Consider the following 7,907-nt stretch of genomic DNA (forward strand, 5'->3'; position numbering starts at 1 on the left):
TAAAGGTCACACCCAGCCCATACCCCTTCAGTTCTTCTTATAGACAAGTCCAACAGAGGGGGTGGCAGGCAGGACTCAGAAGGGACATGTGCAACACATCTCGAAGAACAACCGTTACAGAAAGTTTAGTAAGTGTTTTTGGTTCTTCGAGTGCTTGCACATGTCCATTCCAATGCAGGTGACTCGCAAGCAGCTGCACAGGAAGTGGGCACACAGTTCAAATACAAGCTGACTGCAACACTGAGCGGCTGAAGTTGGCATCGTCTCTGGCCTGTTGGGTAATGGTACAGTGCACTGAGAATGTGTGCATCACGAATAAGGTTGCTGCCCTGCAGATATCCTGAAAGGGACCTGAGCTAGGAAAGCAGCCAAAAAGGGCTGAGATCTTGTGGCGTGAGCAGCCAGGTTAGGTGGAAGAGGGATTCCCGTGAGTTCGTAACATGCCCGGATACATGAGGTAATGGAAGATGAAATCCTCTGGATGGAGATGGGGTGCCTCTTCTTCCTCTCAGCTATCGTTATGAACAGCTGAGTCGATCTGCAGAATAGTTTGGCCCTCTGAATATAAAATGCCAGGGCCTGTCTGACATCCAAGGAATGTAGGCACTGTTCTTCTCTATACGCATGTGGCTTAGGGTAGAATATTGGTAGAAAAATTGCTTGACTGCAGTGGAATTGTGAGATCACATTTGGGAGGAACTTTGGATGTGGGCACAGCTGTACCTTATCTTTGAAGAAGACTGTATACAGAGGTTTCAATGTGAGGGCTAGGATCTCCGAAACCCTCCTGCTCTAAGCGATGGCCACTAAAGAGACCACTTTCCAGAAGAATTGCAACAGTCAGCATGTTGCCAGTGGATACAATGGGAGCCAGACTAGAGGCTCTACTGAAAGGCATAGAGGGTGGTGAACCAGTGCTGTCTGGGTCATGTCGGGGCTACAAGGATGACGTGCTCAGTCCTGCTTGATCTTTGACAGAAACTTATGAATAAGTGGAATGGGGGCGTGGAGGGGGGAAGGCATAATACAGGTGAATTATCCATGCCAACAGGAAGGCATCTGTAAGGGACACTGGGCTGTGGCCCTGAAAGGAGAAAAAGTGATGGCATTTCCCATTGTTACGGGTAGAGAACAGGTCTGTAAGGGGAGTCCCGCACCTCTGGAAGATGTCTTTTGCAATGTCCAGTTGAAGGGACTACTCGTGGTGAATGGAAAAGGACCTGTGAGGCGATCCACAAATTGGTTCTGCGTACCCAGCAGGTAAGATGCTTCTAGGTAGATTGAGTATCAGAGGGGTAGCCGTGTTAGTCTGGATCTTGTGGCAAATTGCCGGTACTGTTCTGCTGGGTCTCGCGCTTTCTCTTCTCTGGGGTAGGTTCAGGGCGCTATTGCTTGCCTCTGAACCAGTTCTTAATCACTCCCCTAGTGTCCTTGGAGGAGGGGAGTGGAGAGGGAGGACCTGGAACCCGCCCTCTACTCCAGGTCCCAACCAGGGCCCTGGGTTGTGGTGAACCACTTGATAGCGTTTCTTCCCTGGATTACTTCCTCTCATACCCGTCAGCTTGTGAAGGGCTTCTCGCCTCTCTTCTATACAAGCCTGGTGCCCCTTACCTAGGGTTCTGTTGGGTTCCAATCCACTGCAGCACTCCTCCAAACCTTCTATTGCCTCTGGACAAAAACTCTTCTCTTCTGCAATCTGCATCGTGCTCCAATCCAACTTTCTCCTTCACTACCAACCCCTGTCTGACTGAAGCAGGGTTATTACCCATGACTGGAGTCAGGTGCCTAACTGAAGTCAGGTGCTCTAATTGCGCACAGCTGTTCTAGTTTAATCTAAAGCAAACTTCTCCTTGGCAGGGAATAAGGCCCCCCTGCTAACACTCTATGCTGCCCTCTGGCCATGCTGTTATCACAATCTGTAAAAGCAAACAAGATCCTGTGGTACTTATAGGCCAACAGACGTTTTGGAGCATGAGCTTTTTGTGGGTGAATACCACTTTTGTCAGATGCATGCACGAAAGCTCATGCTGCTAGTTCTATAAGGTGGCCACAGGACTCTTACTGCTTTTAGGTAGATTGAGTGTGTAATGCAGAACTCCACTGTCAGATTGCCTCCTGGTATGGGGTGGTGTGTGTGAAATGATTCCCCTGATATATTTAGTAGAGAGCAAACACCGGGAGAGAGAGGAATTATTAATCCACTGCCAATGTGGAACACAAGAGATCAAATGGATATGAACTAATCATCGGGAAGTTTAGACTTGAAATTAGACGAAGGTTTTCTAACATCAGAGGAGTGAAGTTCTGGAAGAGTCTTCCAAGGGAGTAATGGGGCAGAGATGTATCTAGCTTCATAGACTAAGCTTGATAGTTTTAAGGGGATGGGAGTCTTTTGGCGATTAATTGATCTTTGGCTATTAGCAGTAAAGATGCCAGTGGCCTGTGATGGGATGGGATCTGAGTACTACAGAGAATCTTTCCTGGGTGCTGGCTGGTGAGTCTTGCCCACATGCTCAGGGTTTAGCTAATCGCATATTGAGGTCGGGAAGGATTTTCCTCCAGGGCAGATTAGCAGAGGCCCTGAAGGTTTTCCGCCTCTCTGCAGCAATGCGCGGCACAGTCACTTGCTGGAGAGATTCTCTGCACCTTGAAGTCTTTAACCCACGATTTGAGGACCTTTAATAGCTCAGACATAGGTTAAGGTTGACACAGGAGCGGGTGGGTGAGATTCTGTGGCCTGCATTGTGCAGGAGGTCAGACTAGATGATCATAATGGTCCCTTCTGACTGTAAAGTCTATGATTCTATAATGCATCTGCTCTGCCTGTTGATGCAGTACATTGTGGTTGTATTTTCCATGAGAACTGAAACTGCCTTGTCTGCAACGTGGGTTAAGAATGCCTGATAGACAAAGGGGACTGCCTGGAGTACTCTGTTATTGATATGGGGGGATTGCTCTTCTTGAGACCACAGGCCTTGAATCCTGAGATGCCCTAGAGGGGCTCCCCAACCCAGCACCAAGGTGTCAGAGACCAGATATATGGATGGTTGGGGTCTCAGAAAAGGTACTCCTACACAGGTTCAACCACCAAGTCAGTGAGTCAAGAACTTCAGGTGGAATGGTAAGTACCATGTCCAGATGATGTTGTAAGGGTGAATATGCCATGGCCAGCCAGGCCTGGAGAGATCCGAGATGTAGGTGCTGGGCATGGCTCGATGCGCTGGTGCCGGGGCCAATGCCGACTCCATGAGGAGAGCTTGGAGTCAGATCACGCGCTTCTTCTTTGTTCACAGCTTGAAGGAACGGCAAATTTTACACGTCTCACTAATGTGAGCCTCGCTCAAATAGCGAAAACACTGACTGTGTGGATCGCTGCTGGGCATGGAGTTGCGACAGGAGTCGCACGACTTGAAGTCTGGGCCACGGGGCATGCGCCGAGCCAGGCATTCGTGAGAGAAAGTTCAGCAAAGAACTTTTCAGGGAAACTGGATACCACTAAGATTATAATGTTGCAGCCAAGGCTGGAGCAAGTTCCGACTACCTTAACTGGCGGCAAGAAGGAACTGAAGGTGGGGTGGGAGCGTGCAGCCCCCTTTAAAGCGCGATATGTCGGCACCACTCCAAGGGTCACAGCGGGGTTCCCCCACTGCGAATACTGCTAAGGGAAAAACTTCCAGCGCTGGTGCACATGGCGAGCACACACACCTATAGTGGAATACACATCAGCAATCACTCAGCGAAGAACTCACTTTCTCCTGAGGAAGGCCACTACTACTGCCATACATTTGGTGAAGACCAGTGAGGCATCCAACAGCCTGAATGACAGAACCACATATTGTTAATGAATCTGGTTCACAAATCTTAGGAACCTTCTGTGGCTTTGGAAAAAAAATCAATATGTGGAAGTACGTATCTTTTAGGTCAAGGGCAGCATGCCAAAGCTCTAGACCCAGCGAAGGAATGATAAAAGCCCAGGAAACCATGCATAACTTTAATCTCGTGAGATAGCATTTGAGCTGCCACATGTCTAGGATTGGTCTGAGCCTCCACTCCATCTTTAAGCTTCTGGGATTAGGAAGTAATGGGAATAAAACCCCTTTCCTCATAGATGGTGCAGAACCTCTTCCACGGCTCCCACACAAAGGAGAGATTGGACTTCATGAGAAGGGTCCCAGAAGAGACAAGGGAGGGTGGGTGGAAAGGTGCAGTGGACAAACATTGGTACGTGAAAGCTAATTCTATTGCGTTTAGAACCCAACGGTCTGAGGTAAATGCTTCCAGGCACTGAGCAAGACGGACAGTTGGCTGGAAAACAAAGGGTAACTGGATCCAGAATTGAGGGAATTGAAACGTCATCCTTGAGTGTCTTGTCAAAAGAAGTGCTTCAAGGTGCCTGTATGACTAGGGGTAGAATGCATAGGGCTCTGAGGAGGAGGTGGTTGGAGGAGGGGGCTCTAAACCCAAACCCCTTGTTTTTCATCCTCCACTGGTTTTGTCTGGGAGGCAGTGCAAAATAGCATCCAGTCTGCTGAGGCCTGTAGGATCTTCTGGATGATGGTTTATACAGACCCAGAAATTTCAGGGTTGTCTCAAGAGTCCTTAAGTCTGTGCAATTTGGCATCTGCTCTGCAATGAACAAGGACCTTTCGAATGGGAGGTCCTGGAGGGTTTGCTGCACCTCTTGTGGCAACCCTGAGGAGTATACCCACGAGCTCCTGCACATGGTAACAGTAGAGGCCATTGATCTGGCCGCAGAATTGCCAGAGTCTAAGGCTGCCTGCAGGGAGACTCAGCCTACTGCCTTCCCTTCTTCAAGAAGTGAAGAGAACTCCTATTGGCATCTTCGGGAAGCAGGTTCTTAAATTTTTGCATTACCTCCCACATATTAAAATCAAAGCTATAGCTCACCCACTGAATAGACTTTCCTGCCAAACAAGTCCAGCTTTTTGGGGTCGTTTGCCTTGGGCGCGTGACCCTGACGGTGGCTGCCACCACTAGGGATCCTTGAGGAGAGTGAAAAAACAGAAATTCATATCCTTTAGCTGGCACAAGTATTTTCACTCTGTTTAGCTGTAGGCAGAGAGAAGCAGGGCTCTGCCAAAGCACTTTAACTGGATCCATGATTGCCTTGTTAAGGTGCAGAGCCACTCGAGGGACCCAGCCCTGACAAGATGTCTAACAGGCCGTGCGTCACCTCTGAGCACCTTGGCTTGAATACCAAGTTCGAGACATCTGGTTTAATAAGTCCTGGTGAGCGTTGTGGTCACCTTGGGGTGGTGATGCACTGACAGACACCAGCACCTCATCTGGGGAAGGAGGTGGCGGCTAAATCTCGTTGAGGGGCCTCTGCCCCTTCCTCTGTCTCGAATGAGACCTGCGAATCTGCTCTGAGGTTTGGCACTGGAGTCTGGGTCTGGTGTCTCTTAGTGCAGTACCAGAGACACCCTTCTTTCCAAGGCCACAGAGTATGAATGCCTCAAGACAGGCTCAAGGAAGATCACTGCAGGGGTGTTGGTCCCCACAATCCCATAGGCCAGCGATTCTCAACCGGGGGGTTGTGAGCCCTTTCAGGGGGTCTGCTGGGTCCCCCGGCTGAAGCCTGGTGCTCAAATGTCCCTTCTAGGCAACAGCCAGAGAGCTAAAGCCCCGAGCCCTGGTGGGGCAGCAGCCAGGAGCTGAAGGGCTGCAACCCTGAGCCCTGTACTATATCCCCGAACCCCTGAAGCCTCAAGCCCCTGTGCTGCAGGGGAGAGGAGGGGAGAGGATGCTGCCATGGGCTGAAGCTGGGATCTGTGGCAGAGCCTGCCTGCCCTTGCAGGACTAAAGCTGGGAGCCAGGGCTGAATCTGAGTCCCAGTGACAGGTGCTGCAGAGAAGTCTGAGGCGATCAGAGGAGGTTTTCCCCAGAGTGCTCATGGTGACACGTGAAGTCTGGGGGAGGGCTCTGCTGCTGCTCGTTGGAACTGGCAGTGCCGAGTCCTGGATCTCTGGGGACCCTGGCACAGGCAATGTGAGCAAGTCTCTAGCAGCTGCAAATGCCTCCAGGATGGACAGTACCATGAACTGCTCGGTACACTGCCTGCTGGACATGGTACTTCCCATGCCAGAGTATGCAGAGCTGGCATGGGTGCCAGGGCTGACAGAGGTAGGTGCTGTGGTGCTGAGGAGAGAGTGAGAGACCCGCAATGGGCCGCTTTATCCCGATCTTCTTGCCTGTTTTCTTTTGGCACCAGGAAATGACTCTTCTCCTCACCAGTGCCTAAGAGGCAGCACTGTAAGCACTAAGAGAACTTGTGCTGGGATTCTTGACTGGCAGGAATCCACCCTGAAGCTTAGGTGCTTGGTGTAGAGTCCAAGTGTGGCTCCAATGCTGGTCTCAGGGCTGCCTTCATGAGAACGACCCTCAATCTCACTGCCTAGTCTTTTGGGGTGCGGGGTTTTAAGACCCTGCAGATCTGGCAACGGTTCTTCCTGTGAGCTTCCCCAAAGCACTGAACACAGCTCAAGTGTACGTTGCTCAATGGCACTGATCTGCCGCAGGAAGCACAGGGCTTGAAGCCTGGTGACTGAGGCATGCCCTAGTACAGGGGAGTGGACAAGCCTTGCTAACTAAGTGTGGAGGCATCCAAAACACATTAACTACTAAAACTACTAGTGTACTATCAAAGTAACAAAATCTACAAGAACTACATGCACAAAAAAGGAGAAGAAAACCACTAGGTGAGATTGCCTGAGCAGTGAGGTAAGTTCCAGCAGCCATCATGGGCAGCAAAAAGGGACTGAAGGGAGGCGGGCGGGCTTGGTGGGGCCCCTTATACCATTGATCCTCCAGCTCGTGCTATGTCCTACAGCAGCCTTGTATTTTAGTATTTGCAAAATTGTAAACATTCTGAATGCAAGTTTATTTCCACCCTAAAACCACATCATCTAATAAGATGTCTGCCACTTGTCTGAACCCCAAGGTGGCTCCGTAGCGCAGAGGAGAGATGAGCAGTAGTATTCAGCAACGATGCATTCAGTGGCATTCAGCACAATGAACCTAGCTTTCGAAGAAGCCACCCTAAAAGCGTTAGTGTAGACAGGTTACCTGCTGACTGTCCCAACCCCTTTCACAGCCGTTGATGAGTTCAGCACATGACCTCACTATTACCTTGTTTTTTTATGAAATCTCTGCAGGTCACCAGAGCTACACTTTGTGGCCCATGAAGCCTAATACGACATTCCTCATATTCAGTAAGTTTGAAGACCTCCAACTACCTAAGCTCATCTCAACTTGGCATTTTGAAAGTTTGTATCTTAACAGTGACTTCAAAATTTAAATGAGCTGCTTTTAGTAGAAGTTTGTCGTGACTGACCTGTAAGTCACAAGTAATTCACAGACTATGCCACAACCTGGACCTGCCATGGGCTGCAAAGATCAAGGTCTGCCCACTTTTTGAGGGGACCCCAAACCACTGCATGGATGTGGTCCCTCACCCCAACCTAGGCAGATGCCCAGCAAATAACAAGTCTACTGTGAGCTCCCTCCAGGCCAACCGTTGTCTCCCTGCAGCTTAGTTGGCTCCTGTGCTGAGCTGCCAGTACAATCTCTGGCTGTAAGAAAGCCAGCTCAGCAGGGCCAGGTAGGCAGGCAGAGCTTCAAAGTCTCAATGCGTGGATGAGGGCTTGGCTACACTCGGAAATATGCAGCGCTGGGAGTTACAGCTGTGGTCGTACAGCTGTGTAGGACCAGCGCTGCAGTGTGGCCACATTTGCAGCAGTTGCAGCGCTGTTGGGAGTGGTGCATTGTGGGCAGCTATCCCACAGGCCACCTCGTCCCATTTCGGCGCTGTGGGTTGTGGGAAGGGGACGGAAGGGTGCGGGTCATTCCGCTTCCTGTCCCAACGCCCTGTGGTGCATTGCTTCCCT

The 7,907-nt window shown here is 50.4% G+C and overlaps 2 protein-coding genes across 8 annotated transcripts in view; one reads left to right on the top strand and one right to left on the bottom strand.

Annotated features, from left to right (window-relative positions):
* Positions 1-7,907, top strand: part of TSTD2 (thiosulfate sulfurtransferase like domain containing 2) — a 575,835-nt gene that overhangs the window by 184,229 nt on the left and 383,699 nt on the right. The gene's annotated exons all lie outside the window — the stretch shown is intronic.
* The window catches only part of TDRD7 (tudor domain containing 7), a 139,737-nt gene that overhangs the window by 2,100 nt on the left and 129,730 nt on the right, over positions 1-7,907 (bottom strand). The gene's annotated exons all lie outside the window — the stretch shown is intronic.

This window comes from Chelonoidis abingdonii, chromosome 6 (assembly GCF_003597395.2).
Source record: "Chelonoidis abingdonii isolate Lonesome George chromosome 6, CheloAbing_2.0, whole genome shotgun sequence".
NCBI classification, from domain to species: Eukaryota; Metazoa; Chordata; order Testudines; family Testudinidae; genus Chelonoidis; species Chelonoidis abingdonii.